Source organism: Jaculus jaculus, chromosome 10, assembly GCF_020740685.1.
Source record: "Jaculus jaculus isolate mJacJac1 chromosome 10, mJacJac1.mat.Y.cur, whole genome shotgun sequence".
Taxonomy (NCBI): Eukaryota; Metazoa; Chordata; class Mammalia; order Rodentia; family Dipodidae; genus Jaculus; species Jaculus jaculus.
Window position 1 is genome coordinate 74,308,024 of NC_059111.1, and position 5,891 is coordinate 74,313,914.

At 39.5% G+C, this 5,891-nt stretch overlaps 1 pseudogene; it reads left to right on the top strand.

Moving 5' to 3' along the window:
* Positions 1-277: 277 nt before the first annotated feature.
* Positions 278-1,439, top strand: LOC123463973 (annotated as a pseudogene).
* The last annotated feature ends 4,452 nt before the right edge of the window (positions 1,440-5,891 follow it).

Sequence of the window (5,891 nt, forward strand, 5' to 3'; positions counted from 1 at the left end):
TGGGACATTCTCCAAAATAGACCATATACTAGGACACAAATCAAATCTTAACAAATAAAGGAAATTGAAATAATCCCTTGTACTCTATCTGACCACAATGGGATTAAACTACAAATCAGCAACAAGAGAAACTACAGTGCATACATAAATTCATGGAGACTAAACACTACACTATTGAATGATCAGTGGGTCATTGAAAAAAATCATACAAGAAATCAATAAATTCATATAATCAAATGATGATGAGAATACAACATACCAAAACCTTTGGAACACGATGAAGGCAGGCCTAAGAGGGAAAATTCCTCTAAATTCCTATATTAAGAAATTAGTGTCCGGCCGGCTGCGGGGGTCATGGAGCCAGTGCTGGGCTAGCGGGTGTGATGTGGGGCTACTCGCCTCCCTGTTGCGCCCTAGCTGTCCCGGACCGGAGCCTCTCGTTCCCAAAGATGACAAACCAGAAGACCTTGAAGAGGCTAATCCACTCTCCTTTAAAGAGTTTCTAAAAACCAAGAACCTTAGCCTGTCGAAAGAAGACACATCAACCAACAGTAGGATTTATCCAAAAGAAGCATCAAGGAACCCATTGGGACTAGACCACAGTTCTCCAACCTCTCAGACCTTGAGATATGGCCTGGATTATCAGCAGCCATTTTTTGAAGACCCAACAGGAGCCAGTGACCTGGAAGAGGAGGTAGAGGAGGATGGATGGGATGGAGCCTACATGCCGTCTACCGTGGAACAGACTCACTCCTCCAGGGTCACAGGCAGCACGTCACCCTGTGGCACATACCTTTCCTTTTCTCCAACACATCGGAGCTTGCAAAACCAAGTCTTTGCCCCCATGGACCCTTAGTGACACTGACTCGTATGTTTCCCTGGCATCTCCAGCCGCACACGGAGAGTCCTTGGGAGACCTACACCTGTGGATGCTGCAGATAAGTCAGGAAGCACTAAAAGATGAAAATTCTAAACTAAGAAGAAAGTTGAATGAGGTTCAGAACTTCTCTGAAGCTCAAACAGAAATGGTGAGGACACTGGAGCGGAAGTTGGAGGCAAAGATAATCAATGAGGAGAGTGACTTCCATGACCTGGAGTCGGTGGTCCAGCAAGTCGAGGAGAACCTTGAGCTAATGACTAAATAGGCTATAACGGCAGAAAACCATGTGGTAACGCTGAAACGGGAAGTAAGCTTGCTCCAGGCACATGTCTCCAGCTTCACGAGGGAAAATGAAGCCTTGCGTGCGGGCCAGGGCACCAGCCTTACAGTGGTGAAACAGAACATGGAGGTGGCCCAGCAGAACCTCTGCATTGTCATGAACAATGCACACTCATCCATAAAGCAGCTGGTGTCTGGAGCAGAAACACTGAATCTTGTTGCTGAAATCCTGTAATCTACCGACAGAATTTCCGAAGTTAACGAGGAGGAGAACTCTTGAGAACCGCTTGTTGCTACCAGCTCCTACCCTTGTGCCCTGTCATCTGAGTGGGCACCCGTAACTATGCAGCCTCAGCCAAAGCATTTATCATGAGACCCTGAAATCATGACCTGTAGCAGTGTCAATGCTCCTTTCCATGAGCCGCACCTCTGTTTTACATGCTGTCTGTGGTGAAATCCCACCATTTATAGAATCACTGATCTACTGAAAGACATTTTATAAAAGCCAGCAAGTTTTAACAGTTACCAAACCTGGAAACACTTTGTAATGAGTATTTTCCATCATTCTCTCAGATGTTCGCTGGAGGATAAGCTCATGGCTCACCCTCAATGTCCTAGAACACTAAGCAAGTTGGCACGGACGTGAACGGTCTGGACAGGGACTCACTTGTGCCTTTGTGCAGTCAGTGGGCGCCCGGCTAGCTGACAGCTCCACGGCAGTGTTCACAGGGGGGCTGCTGCAGACAGCCCCAGTGCGGAGGCTCTTCTTACTGGATGCTGCTGTCCTCCCTCCAGGACCACAGGGACCTACATCATAGACATTCCGCATCGCAGCACTGTCTAAGCTCACCATTGGGAGCTTTCTTCTTTGGAAAGCCAACTGGAGAGGGGAGTTTGATGAATGTGTCAAGGGATATTTTGTTCACACTGCAGGAATTTAAAGGATACAACCACGTGGGGCCAACGCCATGTCTCTGGGCTCTCGAACCACTTTGCTATGAGAAGATACAACCAGCGCTTTGTGCTGATTTAGGATGCTCGGGGGGACATCTTCCTGTGGATTTCGAAATTTTTCCTTTTCCCCTCCTGTTCAGATTGATAGCTTTGCTGTTTAAATAAATCCCAAAGTTCATTAAAAAAAAAAAAAAGAAATTAGAGAGTTCACAAGTAAACAATTTGCTGCTTCACCTTAAGGCCTTAATTAGAAGAAGAACAAGGCAAAACAAAAATCAGTAGATGGGGGAAAAAATAATAAGGATTAGGGCACAAATTAATAAAAAAAAGACCCCCCCCCCAAAAAAAAAGAAAAAAAAAATGAAACAAAGAGTTGGTTCTCTGAAAAAATAAACAAGATTGATAAACCCTTAGCAAATCTGACCAGAAGAAAGTGAGAAGAGATAAAAATTAATAAAATTAGAGATGAAAACAACTACTACAACAGATACCAAAGAAATTCAGAAGATCGTAAGGACATACTTTAAGAATATATATGCCTGTAAGTTTTAAAATCTAAAATAAATGTATGATTTTCTTGATTCATATGACCTACCAAAATTAAATTGAGATAACCCATTTAAGTAGACTTATAACAACTACATAAATCCAAGCAGTTATAAAAAATGTCCCAACTAAAGAAAGTCCAGACCCAGATGGATTCACTGGTGAATTTTACCAGACATTCATGGAAAAACTAACACCATTGCTTCTCAAATTTTTCCAAAAATAGGAAAACAGGGAATTCTACCAAATTCCTTCTACAAAGTCAGCATCACCCTGATACCAAAACCAGATAAAGACAGAACAATAAACAAAAATCACAGACCAATCTCCCCCATGAGCACACTGGCAAACACAATATAAGAATATATCAGTAGGTTTTATTCTAGAGATGCAGGGATAGTTCAACATATGCAAATTTTGATAAATGTAATACACCATATAAATGGACTAAAGGACAAAAATCACATTAAAGGCTATTGCCAAGACCCTTGGTTTTCCACAAGAAACAAATGGTAAAACTCTACTGCTGAAGACTTCACAAGCCTGAGTGCCAAGGTCACTGAGAAATCAAGCTAAGACTGAGCTGAAAACCTCCTCCTTGTAAACCAGCCAACTAAAAGCTGGAAAAAGCTGCACTGTATGCAGCCCTATGGGAGACAGAATTCATCAGCAATGAAAACAATGGACACTGGAAGCCTCAAATTTGGCCAGCCAGGCCTAATGACCAAACAGATGCAATAGTAGCATGTCTGCTCTAGGGGTAACCAAGTGCTCTCTAATGGGACTGGAGGCCTGCTCTGTGGGAGGGAATACATGCCTCATACTGAAAACCTAGTCAAAAGCCTATTACAGGAGAGGTCATGAGCCTTAGGTGGATAAAGCCTGTTTTTCTCTAGTTAAATGCATATATTATGCTCACCAAAGTGCCCTGAAAGCACTACACTTAATGTTCATATTCATATATTAATGCTGCTCTCACTTTTGGTTAGAGAAGCTTCTCTTTTCAGATGGCAGAGACCACTGGGATGACCCACAAGGCAACATAGTGCTGAAAACAAGTGATAGGGGAGTGTCCAGTACAGAAACATCGCTATCACACCCTCCAAGGCTCAGGGTCCTTTGCAGAAGAGGTGGCAGAAAGAATGTAACAGCCAAAGGAAGGTTACAACTCCTTACAATGCAACTGTCCAAACAGAAATTGGCCTCAACCCATGACCTCACATTGCCTAGCAATACCTTCACAAGACCCTCATAATAGGAGAAAAAGATGATGCTATCAAAATAAAAGAGAGACTAACAGCAAGAGGGAGGGTATATTATGGAGAATGGAGTTGTGAAGGGGAATGTGGGGGAGAGGAGGAATTATCATAGTTTATTGTCTGTAAGGATAAAAGTTGTCAATAAAAAAATTATACATTAAAAAAAAAGAATTTATGACCTTCCAAGCTGCTCTAGGGTCACAGTCCACTGTAGATGATCCTGGTAAAAGCAATCCAGAGTCACACAGACATTAAATTCATATTTCTTTGCAAAGATGTCCTCCATGGGCTAAATATTGGTTAGATGGTTTGGGCCTATTATAGTTCCTTCAGTTCAGTCTCAGGAGCACAGAGTCTGGTGGAAAGGCTGAAAAATAAGGAGTAGATGTTGAGAAAAAAAAATAAGAAATTACTAGAGATGCCACATATGTGTGTGTCTATTTTATTAGAATATTATAAATATTAAATTTAAAATTCGTGCTCTTCTTTATACATCTTTACCCAGGGTAACAAAGGAAACTCTCTCTCTGTTCCTTGCTCTTTTATTATCACAGATTTAAAATAAAAGTTTGAAAGTGTCTAAATTCTGGTCCAAAAGACACTACAGACTGGAATGATTGTTTATCTTCTAATTCTTGGAAAATATTTTATGAGATTAATTGTAGCTCATTTCCTTCTTTAATTAGCATAATCTTTGTCTACAAGCCAAACTCAAGAAATACTATGTCCCAGGAGAATATGTGATGGTGGTTCTTAACTAGAGATACATGTCAAAATCACTGGGAGAGATGCTCAAACCACACACATCAACATACTACTGTTTCCCATGATGCTATAACACCAGTGATACTGGTGCTCAGACCTTAAGTAGTGGGATCTACTACTGTGATGGTTGGAAAGTCAGAGACTGGTGTTCCTTTTAGGGAAAGTTAGTTGATCTCCCATCCCATAAGTACTATGGTCTTATTGATGCAGAGCTATAAAATATTATTGCAAAAAATGGGCTTAAATTTTTCTAGGAATATATAGTAGGACTTTAACTGCACTCAGCAATCATGCGCATAAGATAACTAAAATCTAGAGTATTGAAGGATCAGTCTCATCCTTTAGAAACAGAGCTAAGACTTGAACTCAGTTCTCCTTTGCTTTCAGTCTAGTATCTCTTCATTGTGCCACACATACATTAATATCTTGTTTCAAACTTGATAATTAAAAAATTAATCAGACTTAGAGGACAGTCAGCAAAATTCATTTATTTGAAATATGGTTTATATTTTTAATAATTAACTTTTGTGAACTTTCTTTTTTCCATTTGATGAAAAATCTCTAGGGATGTTAGGATAATTTTTTCCTTGTGACAGTGTTCCTCAACCTTTTTCCACTGATGTGCCCTACATGAATATAAAAGCTCAGACTCTCCTCTCTCTCCCTCAGAGACTGACCTATGTTTAAAAAAATGAATTACATAATCTCTTTATAAATAATTCTGACAGTATTTTAAGTGACTTTTAGGAAAAGAACACTCTACCAAACTCACTTTCCATATTTGTTCATCAGATAAATGTCAGTCAATGAAACAAATCTTTTGAAAATATTCACATCTACCATTAGAACATACATAAATAATCAAAAAATGGAAAATTTACAAAAAAGAATCTATTTTTAAACAGGTGTGCCATTTATCTCCTGTAGAATTAATTGATTCAGTGTAAATGATGGATTAGGTTATGACAGTTTAATCACCAAAGCAGCACCACAATTCATATTTTTGTTGATAAATGAATTTGCAATACAAAAGCATATAAAATACACAACCACCAAATGCTTATTTAATATATATTACATAATAAATGCTAATATCATTTATTCAAAACAAAAGCATATAAACATAGACTTATGGAAATATAAAGCTCAAAAGTAGTATCTAAGGGTACTGAGTATGAGTGCTATATACTTCTTCTTAAATACAACAA